We start from the raw sequence: 16777 nt of genomic DNA on the forward strand, positions 1-16777 counted from the left end.
CTCTCTCTGCCTCTCCCCAACCCCACCCACTGACACTCCCTCTCTAAAAGAAAAATAAATGCTGCCAGAACTTAAAATAAACAAAAGAGAGAAACATAAACAGAAAAAATGAAAGTATGCATCTGCAATATGTAAACTATTGTTAATGTATAAATAATAAATAGTAATTTTGCTATTACTCAATACTTAATATCGAGCTAATTTTAAGTTCCATGTCCATATGCTGGACTTGCTGAAGGTCAAAACTGAAAATGTCTGAAAGAGCTAAAATATTATGTACTAAATGTAAATTATTATTTTTGATGAGGCAATAATGGAATAAGCATTAGAAAAATCATGAAAAGATAAGAACCTAATGATCAGATAAAATTTTATATTTATACGTAAAATGACTACAGAATATAACCGGCTTGCTTGGAAGAGATACTCATCTACAAATATATATAAATATATAAAATCAAGATTAGCAGGTGCTCTTTTTTCACATGCAGACAATTACCAACTGCTGAGCTGAAGTAAGGAAGAAGGAAAGGGATAAGGACATGCAGAAACACATCAACTGGCAGAGGGCTTGACTGGCAATTCAAACTTGTGCCAAATGAGTTAGGTGGCCTTCAGAGGAAAGATGGAGCCCAGTGGTGATTTTAAGCATAAGAGCCTTCACTTGGAAAGACTAGGGGCCTGTACCCTTTCAGCTAAGTCACTGGTACCCAGCATTGATTAGGTATCTTTAAAAGAATCTTTAAGTCAACTCTAATATTCAAAATAAAATCTTTTCCACTGCATTTTTATGGCACAATTTTAAGAATCTATTTGCAAGAAACCTGTATTGCCTGGTTGTCGTAACTGACTTTTGAGAGCCCTTCAGGCCCCACCTAAACACACTCCACTAAACCAAATAAAAGGTAAAAGGACCATCCCCAAATAATATGTTGCTTGCTTCTTAATCACACTGTCACTGTTCTCTCTCACATAAGTATTCTAAGGCCTAATATAACCTATACTTCCCTGACCTTCCTAGAACCCATAAAGATTTTTATCTTATGATCTTGGTGGTCTTTAGAAACAAGGCTAAAAATTTAGAAATAGGATTGCTCTTGGCTGACCCCTACTGGCCTAAGACTTTCAATACAGAAAAAACAAAAACAAAACAACAAAAAAGGCATCAGGAGAAATAAAAAATGCCCAGAAGGTGGCAAAGTGTTTAGTTCCAATTTTAGTTCGGTATCATTGCCCCCCATTGTACAGCGTTGGGAACTGAGGATCAGAGAGACTAAATAACTGGAAAGTAAGAGAGCTGCGACTTAAGCTCAGGTTTGTCTTGTTTCTGAGTCTGTTCAACTTCACTTTGCACCCAGAACAGGTGTCGCCCTCTCTACTTCCTCTGAGGAAGTGTTTGCTCTTGATTTTGAAGATGATCTGACACTCGCCTCATAGTCTGGAGCACCAGTTTCTCCCAAATGGAAATATACTAACTACTTTGCCTAGTAACTAGTATGTTCCACATAAAGATGCATGTCCAGTGACACCTGTGATCACTCTCTAGAGCAAATGTAGGATGAGGTGAATGAAAATAGGTAGATTCCCAAAAGTAGACCTATGGTCGCTCTGTATTTAAGCTCCTGATTCTAATTTATGGCAGTGATAACCTAGAAGGCAGAGGGAAAAACCACCAAATCCATTCTCAAAAGGTGGATGGGACTCTTCTACAGAATCATTTTGACATAGTGAAGAAATGAAATCCGATTGATAGAATGAATTTCAGAAAGAAAATGAAGAACATAAAGAGAAAGAAAACAGCAAAAGTCAATTGCTTCCATGCATAAGATACATAGATCATGTAAACACACACACACACACACACACACACACACACACACACACACAGAGGCAGCCTTTCTCATAACCTGTGAATACCTGGAAACCCTGCTGCACTAGCCTGGGAGGTATAGTGTGGTGCATATGAGCATGGATTCTGCAACCGGTCTACTTGGACGCAGAAACTAACTTTTTCCATTACAGGCTGTGTGCCTGGAGACTAATTAAATAGCATTAGTGTGCCTCAGTTTCCCCATGGTTTCATTACAAGTATTGAGTTTGCAATATATAAAGCACTGGCCTGTACGTGGCATGTTGTAAGCACAAGTTAAATGCTAGCCATTATTATTATATCAGAATGTTCTTAATAAAAGGCTTTTGGAACCCTACTGGCATGAAACTAAAAAAAAAGGGGGGGGGGCTTTCAAAATACCATTTTCTTAATCTATCAATCGCTTCCATGGGCAGTATCAAAAAAAAAAAATAGACGCTGATGAAAATTTTCAGTTTAACATGAAGCTATTATAGACTGATGGGATAGTTTTCCAAAATGAAATCCAGAGGTTTCCCCGCTAGTCTTTAAAAAAAAAAAGATATATGTTTGCATTATAATCATGGTGACATGTACAAGGACAATTCTATTTTCTCCCTCCTACTGAGCCGTCTTTTGTCCACGATGAAATCTTGAATTCCCTTGAAGTCCCTTTCTCCCTGAGCCTAGCTAATGCTCTGGTCTGCCACTGGTGCCCTTATGCTCACTTCTGTGATGTTTCCATACTTCAAGGCGGGCCACAGAATGGCTGGCATACAACTGGGAATTCCTGCAAGGCTCGCCAAGTGAACGGTGATTAGCTGCTACAGACAGGAGCCAGGATCAGGGTACATGGTCCCAAACAATGGAGACTAACATTCATCCACAAAAGCTTTCATCTCGAGAACATAACCTCTTGTGAGATATAACCGGAAGTCTCAAGGGTAATTGCATTTTACTGGAATCAAATCTAACAAGTATTTTATAATTAAAGATCATGCTGGTTTCCTTTACCATCACCTGCAACTTAATCATGTACTTGAAGCTTCCCACAAATAGCAAGGCTGTTTAATATTTATTGAACATCCACAATTACTCCACATTTTGTTTCTCTGGAAACACACTCCTTTGGTCTGACTTTTAGAGACCTTGAAGAAGACCATTATTTCATTAAGAAGGGAGGCAGAGAAATCCTGGGTGATAATATCATTAACAACACAAGCTTACATTTCACAGCGACTTTTCATCTGCAAAGTGCGGCCACATGCCTTCTCTCATTTGATCTTCACAAAGTTCTGTGTCTGATTTGTCCTTCCTACTCTGTGGAATGTAATATTCCTTGTATCATTCGGTAAGGAGACTGCTCTTTATCCCTCCCCCTTCAAAATTTCAGGAGGCAAATCCCTAACTTGTAGACAGGAGAGTGGGAGTTTTTCTTTCTGGTGCCAGTCGGAGTTTTAAAAACTGGGCTTTTTGGAATACTTAGCCTATTCCTGGGTGAATGTCCAGGCATGTACAATGATTTTGGAAGCCTGTAATAGTGAAGAAAGTTACCATTGGTGGAACATTCTGCAAGCAGTCTATAAGAGCACAGGCTTTGATGTCAGGCAGACAGACACAAATCATCCTGGCCCTGCCACTATTGGGTAGATTTTGAGAAAGTTTTTCACCTTTTCTGGTTAAGAGAGTAGCAGTGCTAAGCTGCCTGAATGAACAATCAATTTAACTGAGAAGAGAGTTGACAGCCAAGCAAATGCAGCCCTCTCCCTTTCTCCGTGAACCACCTCGTTTTGTTTTGTTTTGTTTTGTTAAGATTTTATTTATTTGAGAGAGAGAGAGAGAGAGAGAGAAAGCGCACAAGGAGGGGGAGCAGTAGGCAGAAGGAGAGGGAGAGGGAGAAACAGGTTCCCCATGGAGCAGGGCACCTGATGCAGGGTCCTGGGAATATGACCTAAGCTGAAGGCAGACCCTTAACCAGCTGAGCCACCCAGGTGTTCCCATGGACATTGCCATTAAGAATTTCTAGAGACACCACTGAGGCTGAGCCTCAGTTTCCTTGTTTGTAAAGTAAGGAGAAGAATACCTATTTTTTTTTTTCAGGGTAATTCTGAAGAGTAAACAAGGTGATTCTTTTTGAGTAGAAGCATAAAAGCAGAAATTTTGCAGTTGCTGTTATAAAAAGAGCGAGGTGTACTTCCTGCCCTTTCTGTACAGTCCAGATATTTGAGGTGTCCAGACTCATTTTACATGTGGCTCAATCAACTTTTAAAGGAATCTGGACATATTTAGAGTGATTGGGATTTTGTTTTGTTTTGGTTTGGTTTAGTTTTTTTTTTTTTTTAAAGATTTTATCTATTTATTTATTTGACAGAGAGATAGAGAGAGCCAGAGAACACAAGTGGGGGGGAAGGAGGGAGAAGGAGAAGCAGCCTCCCCACTGAGCACGGAGCCCAACAGAGGGCTCGATCCCAGGACCCCGAGATCATGACCTGAACCGAAGGCAGACGCTTAGCCAACTGCATCACCCAGGCACCCCATGATCGGAATTCCTTGTAATTCTTTACTTCTGTATTTTTCCTGAACAAATGCTCCTTTGCCCCTGACCAGTGCCAGGCTTTTCAGTCCCAGACAAGCTTAGCACGGAGCAGCGTGACTGGCACTGGCTCTCCCTAACAGAGTACTCCTTTCTGGAGCATAGCGCCCTATCTTTTTTTCTCGTTTATAATCGCAGCAGTCACTAGAATTAAAAGATTTCCCCCTTTCCTGCTAGTGTCAAAATCACCTCCCTGTAGGCTTGGATGCTCAACCGAATTGCTAGTTTGGGGCTTCTCCGTGGTCTTTCCAGGTTCCAGTTTCACGCGATGGGCTTATCTATCAGTTCCAGAAGGTCCAGGAAGGCTGAAGTGTTTGCACAATTCCGACTGGAAGCCTCTGTCCCCTTACCATCATCTGGCTGCACTACAATGTGGACGAAGTTATGTGTGTGAAGACCAAACAAATCTGCGTGTTCTCCCCGGACACCCTGCTTTGTTGCAGAGCTCCTCACCGCCCCCCTTCTTTCTGCAGGGGTTTATTAAGGGCATATTTAAATGGATAGAGAAAGGAGATACGAAGGGAAGGTGTCTATGAGGCGAGGAGGAGAAGGTTAATTTGAAGATAAACATTCAAGGAAACCAGCTTGAGATATTAAAGTGACACAACAAGGTGGCAGGATATTGGCTCTTTCTCTCATAACCCTTTTCTCTAAATTAAGATCGTGCTTTTTTATTTACTCAATGTTGTGTTTGCACAGGACTCCTGAAAGGGACTCAGCGCGGGCGCTGTTTGCTGACAGCCTAGTGGGAGGCATGGGTGTGCCTGCAAGCTGTCCTTGCCCCTCTGGGGGAAGGGGGTGGGATGAGGACAGCGCCGCCGACCAGGGAAGCGACAATGGGGAGGCAGTCAATCAAAGCTGCGGCTATCTGGAATGGACATCGGCTTGGTCTTGCTGGGGTGGTGCGGGTATCATAATGGCTCTTCTGTTCCTTTAAAATGCTGCTCAGATAATGGCCCGGCCTCCCACGCATTCGGAGAGGGTGCCTCTAGCTTTACGGAAACCCAATCCCCACCACAGACCTTATTTCCCCTTGCAGCTTTGATACCCTGTCCAGCCAAGCTACCCTCTAGGGACGCAGTAGCTGTTTCTTTGGATGCGCTCCGCGGTGGTTCTGGAAATTGCTTCAAGAGCACCTGAGGACAGAGGTACCCCTGCCCTCCCTGCCCCTTCCCTCTCGCGGCACACTGATCTTGTCGAGGGTTTCATTAGTGAAGTCCTCTAACATTCATCTATGGAGACAAGCTGGCAGTTCGCTATCGCATTGAAAAGCGACCAAAAGGAGCTGGAAACCAGACTGTAACCGGGAGAATTTTTGCCAAGTGCTTTGTCCTTGCCACTTTTTGAAGCAGGGTAAGTCATTAGCGAGCCCATGCTAATTGAATTTGATTTAATGTCAACACTGTCACAGTCACATAGAGGACACCAATAAAATCCCAGCCCTGTTTGCGGCAATCATTAGGCCCAGTTTTTCTGACAACAAAAGTTCAGTCTTTGGTTGAAGGTTGTCCCATCGAGCTTAGAGAACACAGTGCTTTCCTGGCCTTCCATGGAAGAAATTCAAGCGCTGAAGTCATCATTCAGAGTGGAACCAAAATTGAATGGGAAAAATCCACTTGTACAAATGACACAAGTGGCTGATTGGCCCCTGGTCAGTATCTGATGTGTAGCCCCTTCAAAACAGTTACAGATCACACTTGAATTTTTTTTTTTTTTTTTTTTTACAAGATGTACCAGCTAATTAAATGTCCAAAATGGCACCCGGTACACTGTTCAAAATGAAGACTGATGGGAGTTAAGATGTGGAAAAAGCACACTTGAAACTTGCCAGTCTTTTCAGTAATCGAAATCCATGCAGAGCCTTTGTCACTTCTATCTCAAGTTATGTATTTTATAGGTTGGGAGAGCGGGCCTCCTGATGAATGACCAAAATAATTTAATACCAAAAAAGGTGACATCTTAGTAATCTACAATCAAAAGATTCTGAAAGGTGAAAATTACCCATTGAAATTCAGATATAATTTGCTGGTTCTTAAACAGTCATTCGATAAGCAATTTCCTCACAGTCTAGAAATTCTCATCCTTTGTGCATGTACATGAGAGGAAAATTGGGGCTATATTTTAGGAAGTGGCACTGGGATTTATTTGAATGTAACATTGTCCTGTTACACCCGGATGAGAATGTATGAAGTAATGAAGTGAATCCTGCTGAGGAAAAAGGAGATTTCAGCTGATTTTAGCTAATTAGTCTCAAGACTGGCCACGAGCAAAGAAGGAAGAATATTCCAAGGGGTTTTCCTTACCGGTTTTAATTTAGCTTCAGGCCATTGGCAGTGTGGTTCTGCTGGTTTTGTATCTCGTTGCCCTCACGATCACCCTGTTCTTTTTTTTTTTTCCTCCTGTGACCTGCACTTAACCGATGATACCATCACCTCATCAATTGCCAATGCCACCAGTTCAATAACCGGATATCACTGTCGGACATCTCTCTCGATGAGAAGCTACTACAGGTCTTGGCTTTCTCCAAAAATAGCCTGCACCGCCATGCCAGGTGCATCCCAGATTTCTTAGTCATCCAAGCTCAGGTAAGGGACTTTTCATCCCTGCCCTTTCTCTGAGATGCTTTCGTGGTCAATGAAAGATTGTTTCCTGTGACTGTGGTCTTGAGACATAATTGACAAGAATGTTTTCTCCAACGCCGGTACCCATGACTCCATCTTTCTTTAAAACCAGTGACAATCACCTATATGAACAAGTGTTACCTGTGCTCCCTTTTCCTGTTCAGTTTAGTGGCTTGAATTTTAAAAGAGAGGGAGAGAGAGAAAAAGAGAGAGAGAGAGAGAGAGGTTTTCATTTCACATCACATGGCACAATAAGAGTTCCTCTAGGGAACCTGCTTTCACTAAACCCTGGCAAAAGTTGCAAATTGATAGCTCAGGTAGAGATATGGTACAATTTGGAAGCCCTTCTCAGGTAGGGAGAGAAGATTCCCAGAGGGCTCTGTATTGTGCAACATAATGTAAGGGGGGAACAGGCAAGAGCTGTTGGTGGGAGGGAGAGGGTTGGAGATGGGTTCAACCTGGAATGTTGGCTGAAGGAATGGTCCCCTCTCTACCCTGCTGGGGGGAGATGGTTTGTGACCCTCACTGCACCTGCACTGGCCACCCTGTACTTCTGCCTCACCTTTCCTCCAGGAGGATAGAGGGCTACAATATAGCCTACGACCCCCTATTCCATCAAACAACAGGAGCAGGACATAGTAGGGATGAAAGCTATGTTAGACACCAGCACTCTCATTTAAGGACCTTTTCAGTTCAAAGTTTACAAGAAAAATCACTTTTCTTTCTACCATGAGCTGGAAAGGGAATTATGACAAAACACTCCCAAAATTTGGTGATGAGAGGTGCTCCCAAGAAACAGTAATGTTTGATTAAATACCATCGTAGGTTATGGAAGTGAAAAAACAGGATAAAATTTAGTTTTAAAAATGTTTTTGATATTGGTATATTTTTTAAGAAAAGAGGTAAGATGGGGAATAGAGAATTCTATATTCTTTTGAGAAAAACAACTACTGTCCAACTCTAGTAATTAAAAATGTTAGCTTTTTAAAATGGACAGGAGCAAATGCTGTGGTAAAAAATACTCCCCTTGCCTACTGTGCACGCAGTACTTTAACTCCTCAATTCTCACAAGCGGCTGCAATACTCCATTACTTTAAAAGAAGTAAATAATTTAAGGGACAAATGATTAGTCATGATATAAGTGACATACTTTGTTTCTAATGTGATTTGGACAAATATAAACTCTATTTTTTCTGAACAGTAATTTTGTCCAGCTTTACAGTGATGAATAAAATTGTATTTATAGTGTACATGGTGATGACTTGATAGACCTCTACATTGTTAAGGGCTCCCACTCATGGAGTTAGTTAACACATTCGTCACCTCACATATTTACCTTTTGTGCATGTGGGTGTGGGGGGCATGTAAGAACATTTAAGTTAAATCATAGAGTTAGAAAAGTGATTGCCAGGGTCTGAGATAAATAAGATCTGGTTATCTAATGTATGACTTGGTGGCTACAGTTGATAACATTGTATTGTAGACTTCAAATTTGCTAATAAGAGCAATTTAACTGTTTTTAGGAAACTCTGAGTGCTGTAGATACCAACATCAACCACACGATGTCACCAATAACTACAATACGAAAAAAGAGCTCTGGGGAAGAACTTTAATGCGTGCATTTCCCCATAGGTTAAATGATTTTCTATTTTGTTCATGAACCTTCTTTTTATTCATCAAACTACAAACACTTAATATCCATCTATTATTATATTATTATTTATTAATTTACAAACATAGTGTAATTCTCAGAATGTGTACCTTTCTAAATTTAAGATATTAATAATGGCATTTTAAAATTAGCTTTTCAAAAGATCTATTTGCTTATTAGCTTTCACATAGGTAACAATGATATAATTCAGGAGTGAGGAAGAATTAATCAAAGACTATGTATTAAATATTATTTATCAAGCCCTTTGGTGAGTTACAGAAATAGACACATAACACACACAGCTGTATTGTACTGTAGTCTCAGTCAATACTGCCTTCTGGTATTCATATGTGAAAATTGGGAAGGACAGGGAAACCTTACCCCTTAAAATTGTACCAATCATGTTTAATATTTATTACATAATTATACTTTTTGGCATAAGATAAGCTTAATTAAAATAATATTTCACTACTCTTCATGAAGCAAAGCCAATCTTTTCTACCTCCAATTGTTTTCACAGATGTATTCTGAATATACAAAGTTAAAAAAAGTACACACATTGGGATGGTAAAACCCACTTTTTTCTTTGAAATGGTTTATCATAATATTATGCTTAATTACGCCAATATGCTGGAGGATTTTTTTATGGGCACATCAACCAAATTCAAATACATTAAAGATAACAAATACATATTCATTCACACATTCAGCACATATATGCCTGTATGCAAGTTTCCATTAACTTAACAAATAATGGCATGTAACGATACATTAAAAAGTGAGAAAGTGTGGAAGAAAGCTATTTGTCAAAACTATATGGAAATTCCTTTTACTAAAAATAACTCTAAGTTCTAAGGAATAACATTTTTTATAGTTGTCAGTTATTCTCTATGTCATTCCCAAAAAGAGTTCAGAGGAAGAAAGAACTTTAATGTTATAAGATTGATACAGTTTCATGAGCCCTAAAAAATACCAAGTGAAGTTTTCAATTATTAGAATGTATATGCTTTTCCTCTTTAAGGCATACAGGAGAGGGACAGAGAATAAAAAACATGACCTTAATAAAACACTTAAATAAGATCTGAAAAAAATGGAATAAAAATTTAAAATGTTCCAAATATTTGGCAGACAAAACATGTAAGTGAATTTTTTATTGACTGTGCCGGATGTTTGGCTTTATTTATATACAGCCAAAGAAAGAGAAATTTGCATTTGTATTATAGTTGTCAAAGAGTCATATTTGCAAAAAATTTAATATATGGTTTCTCTATAATTTCCCTGAGGTATTTTTAACTTTTTTATAAACAAAAATATCAAAATTAAAAAATTTTTAGAACATTTTTGAGGTCTCCAGGTTATTTCTTTCTTTTTTTTTTTTTTTTTTCTCCAGGTTATTTCAAGAATGAATTGGGGCTCAAAAAAATTGCACACATTTTACCTTTGAAGCAAAGTATCTGTGACTGGTCTTTACATATTTCAAGGCAATACATCAAATTTATGAAATAATCTTACCCCCAGAGACACCATAAAGTACAATATAAATAGTTATTACTCTTTTTTGTATGTAATAAACATGCTTGAATTGGCTTCAGATTTAAAAAAAAACTTTTATTTAAATTTAATTAAATATAATGTATTATTGGTTTCAGAGGTAGAGTTCAATGAATCCTCAGTCTAATATAACACCAGTGCTCCTCACATCACATGCCCTCTTTAATGTCCATCACTCACTTACCCCATCTCCCCTCCCTCCGGTGACCTTCACTTTGTTTCCTATGATTAAGAGTCTCCTATGGTTTGTCTTCCTCTCTGATTTCATCTTTTTTTATTTTTTCTTCTCTTCCCTAATGATCCTGTTTTGTTTCTTAAATTCCACATTTAAGAAAGAATGAGATCATTAAAATTGTCTTTCTCTGATTGACTTACTTCACTTAGCCTAATACCCCCTAGTTCCATCCATGTAATTGCAAATGGCAAGATTTCTCTTTTTTATGGCTGAGTAGTATTCCACTGTGTGTGTGTGTGTGTGTGTGTGTGTGTGTGTGTGTGTATCACATCTTCTTTATCCATTCATCTATCAATGGACATCTGGGCTCTTTCCATAGTTTGGCTATTGTGGACATTGCTGCTATAAACATTGGGGTGCAGGTGCTCCTTTGGATCACTACATTTGTATCTTTGGGGTAAATACCCAGTAGTGCAATTGCTGGGTCAAAGGGGTAGCTCTATTTTCAACTTTTTGAGGGACTTCCATACTGTTTCCCAGGGTGGCTGCACCAGCTTGCATTTCTACCAACAGTATAAGAGTGTTCCCCTTTCTTGGCCTCATTTTTTAAGCTGTCATCATAATGAACCTTAGTAAAAAACAGCATAGACATTTTTTTTTTAAAAGTAGGCTGCACACCCAGCATGGAGCTCAACATAGGGCTTGAACTCACAACCCTGAGATCAAAACCTAAGCTGAGATCAAGAGTCACATGTTTAACCAACTGAGTTACCCAGGTTCACCAGCATTGATACTTCTAATAAACTTTGACTATGGCCACACTACATAATTTAGTATGTATACACTTAATATTAAACATTTCTATATGCGTATGTGTACACTCCTTATTCCTTTGAATACATTCCTTTTTACAGTCCCTTAACAACAAAAAATTAAAAGATAACTCTCACATATTTATAAAAACTAAAAAAAAATATGCACTTTCTAAGCTAAAGCTTGAAGTAATGGCAAATAGGTCATTGTATTCATAAATAAAATCAAGAAAATTTGGACTATACCAACAATTTCCTTTTATTGTGGTCCATTAAAATTTTTTCCCATCTGTGTGTTGTGATTGAAGTCGATTGATATATGCTTTATTCATATGGTAACATCTCAATAGTGTATATTCATTCCAGGAACAAAAACTCTTCAATTAACAGAAACCTTAATATTGGGACATTCACTGTAATTTCTCTAGCAGGGGAATATCTCTTATATGTTCTTCGAAGAATATTTCTTGTAATGGGAACATTTTTGACGTTTATGATTTTTAATATTGGGTAAAATTATGATGAGAGATTTTCTAGATGCAGAATTGTAACACTGTAAATATTCTGCAGAAACTATAAATATTTTAATATATATTTGTACTTAAAATATAATCTTAGATTTAGATTTTAACTGTTCATCCAATCTAGATGAAAATGCTGATTCAAATCCATCTAACATGTTTAGGCAAATTTCTAGATTTTGGGTTGGAGGGAGAAGAAATAATTACTACTCTCATAGTCTTTTTTTTTTTTTTTGCTAATTTTAATCATTACCAGGTGACCTTTCTTTATCCCCAATATAATGACCTAAAAAAATCACAGTAATTTTGCTAGATTTCTATTTTCAGAAAATTTACATAAATATTTGCTGCAGGCCAATATGGAAACAGAATACTTTTCACCTGAACCAAGCAGCTTTGTGGAGTGCTGTCCAGTGCTGAATTTTGTTTTGTTAGGCAAAACTGCACTTTTAACATGAGAAAGATGTTATAAATGCGTGAAATATTTGGATCTATTTGGAGTATTGAGAGCAGGAAGAAATGGAAAATATGAATAGAAATGATATGTTTGATTATTAAGCAGGAGAATTTGTGTGTTTAAATTACAGAGTTATGATTAGTGAACATATAGAAAGCCTCCGAGTTGTTAAAACTCTGGGTTGTAAAAATAAAATGACACTAGGCTTAAAAGCTCTGTGACAAGTTATCTGACAGTTCTTGGTGTTTGCTCTGTAATTGGTAAAAATGTGTTTTCTTTCATGGCACTCTATTGCAAAGGAAGCACAGATATTTTCAATATATTTGAATAAAAGTACCTGCTCACTCAAGGAAAGAGATATGCTGTTTCAGAGTATTGAAAATAAGACTGCTGAGTCTTTATATTCATAAGAGGTTTCATTTTCTTTAAGATTGGCAGACAAGTTTCAGAAAGAGGGGAGGTTATAGTGCTGAATTACATTTGATATGTGTCATTGCTTTGGAAAAGATGGTACCCATCAAAACTATGGTTTCTTTGTAGATTCTGATTGTCATCCCCCAACCCACCCCGCCCCATGGTTATCATGTTCTTATTCCTGAGAGCCATAACACTGGAGAATCTACTTTTCATTCCTTGCTATTACCTTTCTCTTCTTCCCCTTTTCCTTATTTTAGTTATGTGAGCTTAATTACCAAGAAGAATATGTGAATGTCCAATTCAATTGCATCTCAGATGAATCTTGATTCATCTCCTTTGGAATTCACTCAGCTCTTCTACAACTAGAGGGTTTCGTCAAATATGTGGCACCCCTGCCCCAAATGAGGCAGGTAAGCAACAGCTTTTGGAAAACCAAAACCCACAGATCAAACTCCTTTTTAGCAGAAGTTACTGAGTTATTTTAGGTTCCCGCATAGGCAAATAATTCATATCAAGTGACGACATCAATATGGTTCCACTGCTGAAATACTGATGATTTCTCTGAATTAATTGGGACTATTAGCCTTACATCTTACTGCACTTCTCACAGCTAACTGAGGAAGGGGTCATCAGAAGCCTCAGAGAGTTATAAAAGATGAAGATTTAGGGGGAGCATAAAGAACCACTGTAGAAATACAAAACCATTGTTAATAGTATAGACAAGATAATAAAATGAACACTAATAAAATAATGGAAAACAGCAAAAATAACATGTTCTTAAAACATTACAAGAAATGCATATGTAGTATACCATGACTTTCCAACAGCTGTATGAAGCAGGATTATTTTTGAGATTCTAACTTAAAAAGTTTAGATTTCATAAAGCTGGGAAAAGTTGGAGAGGTAAAGGCATTAATGGAAAGAGTATATTGAATAATACATTTCTGGTCTTGAATTTTAATCATTTACTCACTATTCCTTTTAACATTTGAAGTGATAGGACTTGGTGAAGGACAGAAGAGGGAGTGGATTTACCCCTGGGTAGGGTACTGTTCCATCAACCTCAAGAGATAACAAGTACATAGATGATTATGGTCTTTTTCACTAAGACTTTGTCAGTGCTTGAAAGCAAGACTATGATGCATGAAGTATGTCTATAGAACCTTTTAACGGGGAGTTTTAGGATTGGAGATCATCAGATTATCTTATTCAAAGAGCACTTGCCATTAATCAGGGCCATTTCATTTGAATTAGATAATTCTGATATGAACATAAGAGAATGTCCTGAAGGGGATATGACTTATGCCTAAGTATAAAGAATAAAACTAGGAGATCTCACTGACAGGAAGGCCATGGGTCAACCCCATTTAATCAGAAAGAGACACAGTTTGCTAACACACAAGCAGAAAAGCTTAAGCAAAAATGAATGAAAAAGATGCTTTTTAAGGAAAGGCATATTTTAAGATATTAAGACAAGTTTTTATATCGTACTTTTTGAAGAAATGCAAAGATAAATACTCTTTATCTTCACTTGACTTCAGTCTCTAAATTGGACTGCTTACAAGTCATGTGAGTGCCCACAAAGTGGAGTGTCTTTTAAAATAAACAAAATCACATTGATCTGTAAGATACAGAGTGCTTATGATAAAGTTTGACACTAATATTAGCCAGCTAAACAAAAGCTAGGCAGTAAACAGTAACCAAATTCATCTTTTGTGTGATTTTAATCAACGTTCTGATTTTGATATGGATACGCTTCAACAATTCACTCTTCTCCTACCAAGGTCACTAAGTGTTAAGCTAAAGAAGGAATTGTTAAGAGTATCCCAATGGTTCTCTCTCGCAATTCTCAAACAGTAAATTTATTTGTGCAAATTTGTGAATAAATGGATTTTGCTGGGGAAGCTCTCTTCTGAGTGCATATATTGTGGTGTGTGTTTGCAAAGGGTGAGTGCCAAGTATTATCCGATATCTAGTATTTATGTCATTAGATCCGAAGTACCAGATTCAAATAGCACAAATTGGAACCACCACCGAAAGAGATTTAACAATAAAATAGGAAATTTTAAAAAGATGCCTTATTTTCTTTTCATGTATCTGACAAGTGCCGTTTGCATTAAAAATATATTCTTTGTAAGACTCACCACTGCTTGAAGATGCCAGTGAATCAATATTTACTCAACCCACACTGAAAAGATGTAAGTAGAAAGATGTTCGGATGTTTGCTGCCAATCAAAAAGCCACAGTTTCTCTATGTCACCAATCTAAGCCTAAGCTCCTGGCATCTTTACATCCTTAAGAAAAGGCACTAGAACTGAGATATAGATCCTGTAAATCTCCACCTATCAGTGCTTTGTCTCATCTTATTTTTAAAAATCCTCTTTTCATTTCTAAGTCCTTTTGAATCCTGGTGGATGCTATTTAAAAAAATACATAAAAACCGTGTTTACATTCATTCTATTTACCTTCCACCAACTGGATATTTACTGACTATTGAAAGAATCATGGTCACCTATACAAAGTAATGAATACAAAAATTCAAAAGGGCAAGAAAAAGAGAAAACAAGAGATAAAGCAGTAAAAATAAGTTCAGTTCTTTTCAGTGATATCCTCAAATGAAGAAAATGGTGGGTTTGCAAGTTAATGCTATTTATAGTTTATACAATCGGGATCCCTGGGTGGCGCAGCGGTTTGGCGCCTGCCTTTGGCCCAGGGCGCGATCCTGGAGACCCGGGATCGAATCCCACGTTGGGCTCCCGGTGCATGGAGCCTGCTTCTCCCTCTGCCTGTGTCTCTGCCTCTCTCTCTCTCTCTCTGTGTGACTATCATAAATAAATAAAAAATTAAAAAAAATTATAATTTATACAATCAATTCACAGGGAAGTAGGGTATAGTAGATGCAAGGAAGGCACACTACATGAGAAAATAGTTTTCTTGGAAAACAATTCTAATAAAGATGCATAGCTGTCCTCACCCTGAACATGAGGTATAGGCACAAATTATTATGCTTCATTTACTCTTTCTCTAAGATAACGAATTGTGGCTAACTTCATAGCCCTACACCTATTATATAGCACAATAATAATCTCTGTAACTACACCATGAAGGAGAAGGACTGATGTTAGGATGCTGACTCTACAGACTTAGAAGGCTTAGCGTCTGGTCTGAGGTGACATGGACAGGAGGTAATGCTAGCTAGCAATTGAACCTAGGTTTTCTGATGCATAGTTTAGAATCCTTGATATTTTATGGTACAGAACACTACGTATTGGACATTGATGGTTTAGTGTTGTTTAGAAGAAGAGGAATGTGAAGTGTGAATCTTAAATTCTCCAGTGGCTGTTCTCTTTTTGCCTACTGGGTCCATTCTCTGCTCCTTTGTTTTGTTTTGGGCCACAGGCGGCTGACATTGATGAGTGAATGTCAGTCACAACACTGGTCTTTTTTGCCTTCTGGCTTCTTATTGTATTCAGCCATTGGGAAGCACCCACTGTCACACCCACTTGCTTTGGCACAACTCTGGCAGTGATGACCTCCCTCATTCCCACTAGGTTCTAGCTCTAGCCCAGGAGCATGACTTCCTCTTTTGCTAATTTTAAGTGCTCTGCTTCCCTTGCTGGTTTCCTCATTCTGCCCATACTGTGAACACTGTCCCTTCATTATGAGTGTCTTCAAGACACATCGCTGTCAAAAATGCACAATATCAATGTAATCATGAGGAAACATCAGATAAAAACCCAATTAAGGGACCTTACTGGCCTTTACACTTCAAAATGTCATTGCCATGAAACACACACACACACACACACACACACACACACACACACACACACACTGAAGACATACTCCAGATTGAAGAACACTAAAAAGACACAACACCTAACTAAATGCAATATGCAATGTGTGATCTTGGATTGGACTCCAGACAAGATTTAAAATTTTTGCTATGAAGAACATTATTTGGAAAACAAGTGAAATGTAAATAAGGCCTGTGCATTAGGTAATGGTAATGGTAATGTATCATTTTTAATTTCTTGATTTTGGTGATTGTAGTGTGGTTATATGAGATAATGTCCTCACTTTTAGGAAGTACACATTAAAATATTTAAAGAAGTAAAGAAATATCATGT

The 16777-nt window shown here is 38.0% G+C and overlaps 1 protein-coding gene and 1 long non-coding RNA gene across 5 annotated transcripts in view; one reads left to right on the forward strand and one right to left on the reverse strand.

Annotated features, from left to right (window-relative positions):
- Positions 1-16777, reverse strand: part of RORB (RAR related orphan receptor B) — a 186893-nt gene that overhangs the window by 102549 nt on the left and 67567 nt on the right. The gene's annotated exons all lie outside the window — the stretch shown is intronic.
- LOC121485700 overlaps positions 1-16777 on the forward strand; it is a 31442-nt gene that overhangs the window by 13753 nt on the left and 912 nt on the right. The window contains exons 3-5 of one of the 4 annotated variants that reach the window (XR_005986351.1): positions 5482-5795; positions 6899-7027; positions 12905-13057. This is a non-coding gene — a long non-coding RNA (uncharacterized LOC121485700). Of the gene's footprint in view, positions 1-5481; positions 5796-6898; positions 7028-10104; positions 10435-12904; positions 13058-16777 lie in introns of those variants that run through there. The other 3 variants (XR_005986350.1, XR_005986348.1, XR_005986349.1) reach the window with 3 other exon arrangements.

Source organism: Vulpes lagopus, chromosome 2, assembly GCF_018345385.1.
Source record: "Vulpes lagopus strain Blue_001 chromosome 2, ASM1834538v1, whole genome shotgun sequence".
In the NCBI taxonomy this organism is placed as follows: domain Eukaryota; kingdom Metazoa; phylum Chordata; class Mammalia; order Carnivora; family Canidae; genus Vulpes; species Vulpes lagopus.